Raw genomic sequence first — 7218 nt, forward strand, 5'->3', positions numbered from 1 at the left:
TTTTGTTCTTGACATTCAAAAATATAACAAAAACATGAGTTCTGCAGATAAAGGCCAATCAGAATTGTCAGGGTATCGCCAGCTGGTACAAGCGATCTTAATTTGCTGTCTTTCAACGAAAATCATCTGTGCATTTTCGGGTGAAAAAATTTCAAGCGTAATTCGAAAAGGATAAATTTGCTGTGTTTTAGATTTCAAGATCCAACCCGCTCCCTTTTACGAAATATCTTTTGGCACAATGGTGGCAAAGAGTGAAAATATGCGCAACACCACTGGTACTAATACTGGACTTGATTACCACAACGGAATGGCTTTCACAACGACTGACAGAGACAGAGATCAAGACACACGTAGTGGCAACTGTGCTCTACGGTATGGGGGAGGCGGTTGGTGGTATAAAAATTGTCATGAAGCAAATCTGAATGGAAGAATGACTACTTCAGATGCAATAGACTGGAACCAAATGGCATTTTATAAGATAGATGATGGTGATCGATGGACAATGCTTTCATCCAGTGAGATGAGAATTATTCGTGTCGGTTGAATGGAGGACAAACTAAGACGAGCGAAGATTGCAAGTACATTTGCTCTTGCAATTGAAAAGATCAATTGAATTGAAGCTAACGCACAGAACATCTATAGAAGAACATTAACTAACCACAAAAGATTGATTGGAACTAATTTCAGACATATCTTCTGGAATCACCGAAACATGTTCAAGTTTATTTCATGAAATTAATATATTGATTTATAGATTACTTGCTGAACATTTGAGATTTCAAATAAGATGTACTTTAACTAATTGCTGAAAACATTTTATTTCAAGCTTACATTGAAGGAGAAAAGCTACTAGTAGTTCAAAAAGTTATTCACAAAAATATATCGCTCGATTTGCTTTTTAATATTATCAATTATCAAGAAAACAACTTTTTTTAAAAGAATCACATAAAAAATTATTGATTTTAATTTACTGTAAAACATACTAAGACTGTATAGATAGGATAGGTTGAACATGGTTGGATTCTGTTCAACCTTTGTCATCTGGGGCTCACTCTGGCTGACTTTGGTCATTGTTGGCGAAGTTTCCGGATCTCGTTAACTTTGATGTCTAAGTTAGCCATAGTGTATGAGTATCATAATCCTTGACTACCTTGAATTGATTTTTAAAAAAATTGAATTTTTGAAGGCTTAGAGTCAATAAAGATCGCAATAGGTATTTTTTGTTTTCGTCTTTTTAAAAAAACTGATTTCATGAAAAAAAGGTTTTCTTCAAAATGTAATCACCTTGTTTTTGATTCGTAATTTCATTAGATGAGCCATTTTCTTTCGACTGACTCGGGATTCTGTATTTTTGTTTTATAAGGTTAAACTGTTTTAAGATCTACTATTCTTTCGTTTTGTGTTAAAAATTATTAAATATTATTTTTTGACAATCTAAATAGAGTGGGAAGTGTTGTAAATTGTTTATTTGTGATTGATCTATGTCAATTTTTTCTGCATATTTACATTCTAATTGTGGTGAGGTTTAGTTTTTTGCGAGATAAAACTTAATATTTTGTGGTATTTCAACGGTAGTTTTTCGTGTAAGTAGTTCAGGTGGTGTATTTCTACTTATTGTATCTGGTAATGCAAGGTTTCTTCCTGCTGTCCGATTTATATGTAAGTTTGGAATTTTCATTAGGATTAATTGAAATCTGTTAACTCTTTGGTTTGGATTTATTTTTTGTGTAAAAAAAATATAATTGGTTTGTGATCTTTAAACAAAACTGTTGGATGTTTTGATCCAAGAATCAAAAATTTATATTCTGTAAGTGTATATTTTATGGCTGTGCATTCTCTCAAAAGGGTAGAGAGTCGCAGTTCAGCTTGTAAAAATAAGCGAGAGTTTGCTGATATGAGATTCATTTTATTCGTTCCATTGTGTGATTGTAACAATGCTGCGCCGATGCCAAAATTTGAAGCATCGCACATTGCATAAAATGGTCGATTCGGGTCTGGAATTATATTTGATATTTGTTCTGTTGGAAGTTTTTTGATTTCATCAAATCGTGTTTGATGTTCTGTTGTCCATTCAAAAGTGTTTTGCTGTCTAAGAATGTTATAGAATGGTCTTAAGTATAATTGCATTTTGTAAATATAATTACGTAAGAAATTTAACATTCCAAGGAATTCTTGGATTTTTTTTATTTGTAGGTGGCTGGAGTTTTTCAATTGCATCTATACGTGATTTCGATAGAAATATAGTACTTCTTTCAATAATATGTCCAAGAAATTTAAAGCGTGTTAAGAAAAATTGTGATTTGTCCGGGCTGCTTTCATGTTTTCGTTTTTTACTTTTTGATGATACTGTTTTAAAACTATAAACATTTCATCTTTGGTTTGTGGTTGCATGAAAGCATCGTATAAGTTTGTGATTGCATTCATCTTGAGTATAAGTAGTCTGAAAATTTTACTCATAAAAGCTGAAAAAGCTGCTGTTCCTATTGATATTCCAAAGAACAATCTATTGAAGTCGTATTGTTGATTTCCAATAACAAATTGTGTCAATTGTCGTGATTGTTCGTGTAATGGCAATTGATTATATGCACTATTCATATCTGCGGTTCTGAAATATTAACCGTTTATTTTTGTTAGAATTACTTGAATGGGTTCAATAGGCCAATTACAATTAGATTCATCAATGAGTGAATTGAGGTATCTAGCGTCTAGACCTATTTTCAGTGATTCTCCTTTAGCTACGATGATAACTGAGTTAATAAAGGTGTTTCCTTTTGGTTGTTCTTCTTTATTTAAGGGGAAAAAAATTTCATATTGTTCTAAAATAACAAGTAATCGATTTACTTAATCATGTAAGTCAATTGGTACTTTACTTGCTCTTTGTTTTTTAAAATTGCATCAGGTTCAAAAGTAGATGTAATGGTGAATTTATTTTTTCAACGTCAAATATAGATGTTGCATAAACTGTTGGGTATTTTAATAATAAATTGGCTATTTTTTAGAATCCGTTCTGTGTTATTCGATAGTGTTGAAAATTAAACATTGTTAAAAATTTCTGTTGTTCTACTGTATAGTAAGACATTTTAAATATTGGTTTAAAATAAGGCGTTTTTGTGAAACAGTCCGTTTTTATTTTTTGTTAATTATTATATTATTTATCGATAATTTTTCATCAAGATTTGTTGATTGACATATATCTAAAATTTTCATATATTGTTGACTTGATATGCTACTTCTTTTGTGGGCGAAGTTGCTGCATCTGTTTCACAATATCCTAAGAGTCCTAAAGGTAATGTTATTTGGTATGGTGCATTGTTGTATATATATATATAAGCAAACAACAAAAACCTGAATATCACCTCCTTGGAAAGATCCATTTTATTTTCAAAATTTGAACTCAATCAAACATGGCAAATTCCTGCGCTACTTGTGCAGATTGTTCCAACAAAATCATTTTGCTGGGTCTAAATGAAATAAAAGATAAAAATAAGAAAATTTAATGGTATTTTTTCGGAAAAATTATTTACGAGAAAAAAAAATGAAATCAAATAATGCCACAACCTGGGTTAAACTAGCAAAAAAATTCTGTAGTGAACGAGAATCAATGCATACTTTAGCATCGATGAGCAGACCTTGATCAGTGCTACTTTAGCACTATTCAGCAGTGAGTTAGCACTGCAAAGACCACAAAATTAGCGACGAACGACCGATGCACCAGCGATGAATAAGCGATAAAATTCCTCGGTGCGTGAATTACCTGTAGAAAAACACTAAAAATTTTTGATTTAGTGATGACTCTATTTTGTTACAGTTCACAAGCGTTTAAAATAAAATTACAAAAAGATATAAAACTTGTTGAATAAAAAAAAATCTGAGCTTTAAATCTGACCATGAAATAATTTTAGCTCATCTAACTCATCAGTAGAAAATTCAATTTCTGTCTAAAAATATTTTTGTAATCAAGTCCAAATCAAATTAAGGAGTTATATTGAGGTGTTAACACAACATTTGAATCTATGGACAAAAGCAACAAAAGAAAGCATCGCCACCATCGAGCTTTTAAATATTTTTCAGTAGATTTTCAGCTGTGATGTTGAGCAATGATAAGAATTGTTTTGTAGCTATTTACCCTATTGTGAGCTCAAATTGAAACTCCCAAGCCATCTTACTACAAAAAACAGATAAATTTTCGCAATTTTTTTGAAAATTGTTTTTTCTGCTTTTATGGCAGCTTTAAAATTGTTTAAGGTTATGAATTTCAAGATTCGTAACAACAAAAAAGGTTTTTTCAAAATTTCAATTCGGATTTTTCAAATTTTCATTTCACAACAATTATCTCGGAAAATTTTGTAACGAAACTAATCAATTTTCTGTGAGATAAGAATTAAGGCTTTTCTAAACATTAAATGCAAAAACAAATACTCTTATTATCCGTAATAAACTCATAAAAAACCTCTATCTAGTTTATAGGTTTATGTTGGATACGGGCAGCAAAACTTTTTTTGATATTAAAAAAAATAACAAAATTAGTAGCTCAAAACATATACCAAACATTGCTGATTTATCGCTGATTCATTGCTGTTTTGCTGATTCAGCGTTCATTATAATTGTACTTTTCAGGACTAGGTCATTGCTGAAACTTTGCTGACTTATAGCTGAAATGATAAACTACGAAATAACAACGAATCATAATTGACAGTCGATGTTCAAACAGAGCATACCATCATGAGCATTTTCATTGGTCCCTATTTTCTGAATGTGAGACTGCTCTCATTGAAAAGGGTGCAACAATGAAAGAACTTATCAGTAGAAAAGAAACATTTCGTATTCCAAATAGATTTTGAGCGATAAAAGTCCGCCAAGTTTTTCGAAAACAAAACTTTTTTTGAAAAATTTCTTTTTTGAAATTTTTGGAAGTTTTTCGGGAAATGTTTATCCAAAAATGACTGTCTTAAATTATCCTAGTTTTAGCCACCTGAAACTTTAAGCAAAAACTAATATACTATTTTGAAATTTAGTATGGTAATGTTTGTCAATTTATATACGACTAAAATTACGAGTCTGATTTTATAAACGGAACAAAGCAGTTATCAACTGAAAATCGTTTGAAACAGTGCGCATTTGATACGCATTTTCTAATAAAATACTTCAGAAAAAAAAAGATTATTTTATCTTCTTTTCTTCTCTCATTGATGGATGGTTTTAGATTTAAAAAAAAAACACTGCTCACCAGCTGTTTTGTGAACAACAATATTACGAGGCAAAACTGTTCAATAGATTGAAACACAGTTTTGTGTCTGTTATGTTCCTGGAATCCAGAGACAAGTCTTTGAACATGTTCCAAAATTTAAGTGAATTCCATTGACAAAATTTCCGTGGGTTGCAGGTAAAACTATCTGTAAAGTAATTTTGTCGGCAAAATAGTTTTGTTGCGAACTTCACAACGAACGATGATATGTAAATTGTAAATGGGTTCAGCAATTTTTTGCTGATTCAGCTTGAATTTTGCGGATTACGCTTAAAATTTGCAGAATTCGCTAACAATTTGCTAATTCCACTTACAATTTGCGGATTCCACGCATAGTTGCAAATTCCACATTAACTTGGATTTACTATTCAAGTTGACATACTGTTCCGGATTCCGCAAAACTTTTTGGCAGATTCCACAAGTTTTGTTGCAGATTCCGCAAAGTTGCCTCTGTTTGGAACGAGTTTGAGCATTACAGTGTTTTAGATATTTGTCTGTGGAATTCGAAACAGCAAAGAAGATCGAAGAAGAATAGCAACGTTGCGTCTTACGCGACGAATCTGATTTGGCCTGTTGCCGAACCCCGTTACAGTTCACAAAGTGCCCAGTTCGGCCTTGTAATGAATAAAAAAATTTCTGCTTCCAATAATCATTAAAAAGCTATTATTTTTGCTTCGATGATCAAGGAGGAGGAAAAAAATGAGACTGTCATTTTAATTGTCGACAATAAGACAAAAAAAAGAAATTGGTTATTTGGTTACTTAACAATTAAACATAAGAAGAAAAAGCTCCAACCAAACGACAAAAAATTTGACTTATCTTAGCGCATTTCTGAGATCAACTTTGATAACCTTCGGTTTGAATATATATATAAATCACAAATATTCTTGATCATAAGATATAGTTATATATATTCGGTAAGTTTTTAAGAATAAAAATGCAACACAGTTTATCATTTTGGTTTTCAAAAAAAGGTACTTGCCTTCAAGAACGCATAAGATGAATTGGATTTTTTTGCATTTTGATTCCTAAAATTTTACGTCTCTATGCCACTGCTACAATTTTTTACAGGTTTTTTTTCTACGTGCTCTTTAAAGTAAAGCATAATAAACTAGATAATCAATTATTATTTGATCGAAAGCATTTTTAGACAACTGTGTAATTCAATTCAATAGAAGCTATTTATACTGACTCTGTCAAAAGAAGTTGGGAAGCAATCATTCCCCCATCGTAAGAGGTGAGAGGGGGTTGTGGACTGGGAGGGGTGGAAGGCGGGGTAGTGGGCAGGGCGAGGTGTAGTGGGCGAATGGCCTTTTTTTATATTATGGCGATGGCACAAAAATAACAGTTTAATAAAAATTTAAACTGCTACAGTCGAGAAATTTATACGTAAAAGTTTTATGTAGAAATAAACATTTTAGGAAGCGTAATCCGTAGCAACTGCACTGAACATGAAATGAGATAACTTGCAAATCTTGCAAAAACTTGCAAAATTGATCTATAACCTCCTAGTAATTCCATTACAACTGAATATAATCGATTATATAATGGATTATTTTGAAGCAAAAGAATTATGATTATAATCCATATTTAATGGATTATGTTCGATTATTCAGGATTATATTGATATTGAAAATACAGGATTAAAATCCATTTTTGATGAATTATAAACGATTATTTTTTTTATATTTTATGGATACTGATTATAAAATGACAATATAATCGATTAATACTCATGGAACTCCTGTGTGGGATCGTTTGAAAACTCTTGATCATTTTTTGAGCCAAAAATTTGGACACCACAAAATCATGTAAGCAAAACCAAATTGGATTAAAAATGGATTCTATATGTTTCTAGTATTCCAATTTGCAAATGTCCTAAGATAATTCATACCACACTCGGTAGCCAAAGTTTATATCGAAATGTTTTGAAATGATTTGGATGCGTATTTTCAATGCTCTTATAAGATATT

General features: G+C 31.3%; 1 protein-coding gene across 1 annotated transcript in view; it reads left to right on the forward strand.

Moving 5' to 3' along the window:
* The window catches only part of LOC134840426 (phosphatidylinositol 3-kinase catalytic subunit type 3-like), a 513967-nt gene that overhangs the window by 54127 nt on the left and 452622 nt on the right, over positions 1 to 7218 (forward strand). The gene's annotated exons all lie outside the window — the stretch shown is intronic.

The sequence above is a fragment of the Symsagittifera roscoffensis genome, chromosome 2, assembly GCF_963678635.1.
Source record: "Symsagittifera roscoffensis chromosome 2, txSymRosc1.1, whole genome shotgun sequence".
NCBI classification, from domain to species: domain Eukaryota; kingdom Metazoa; phylum Xenacoelomorpha; order Acoela; family Convolutidae; genus Symsagittifera; species Symsagittifera roscoffensis.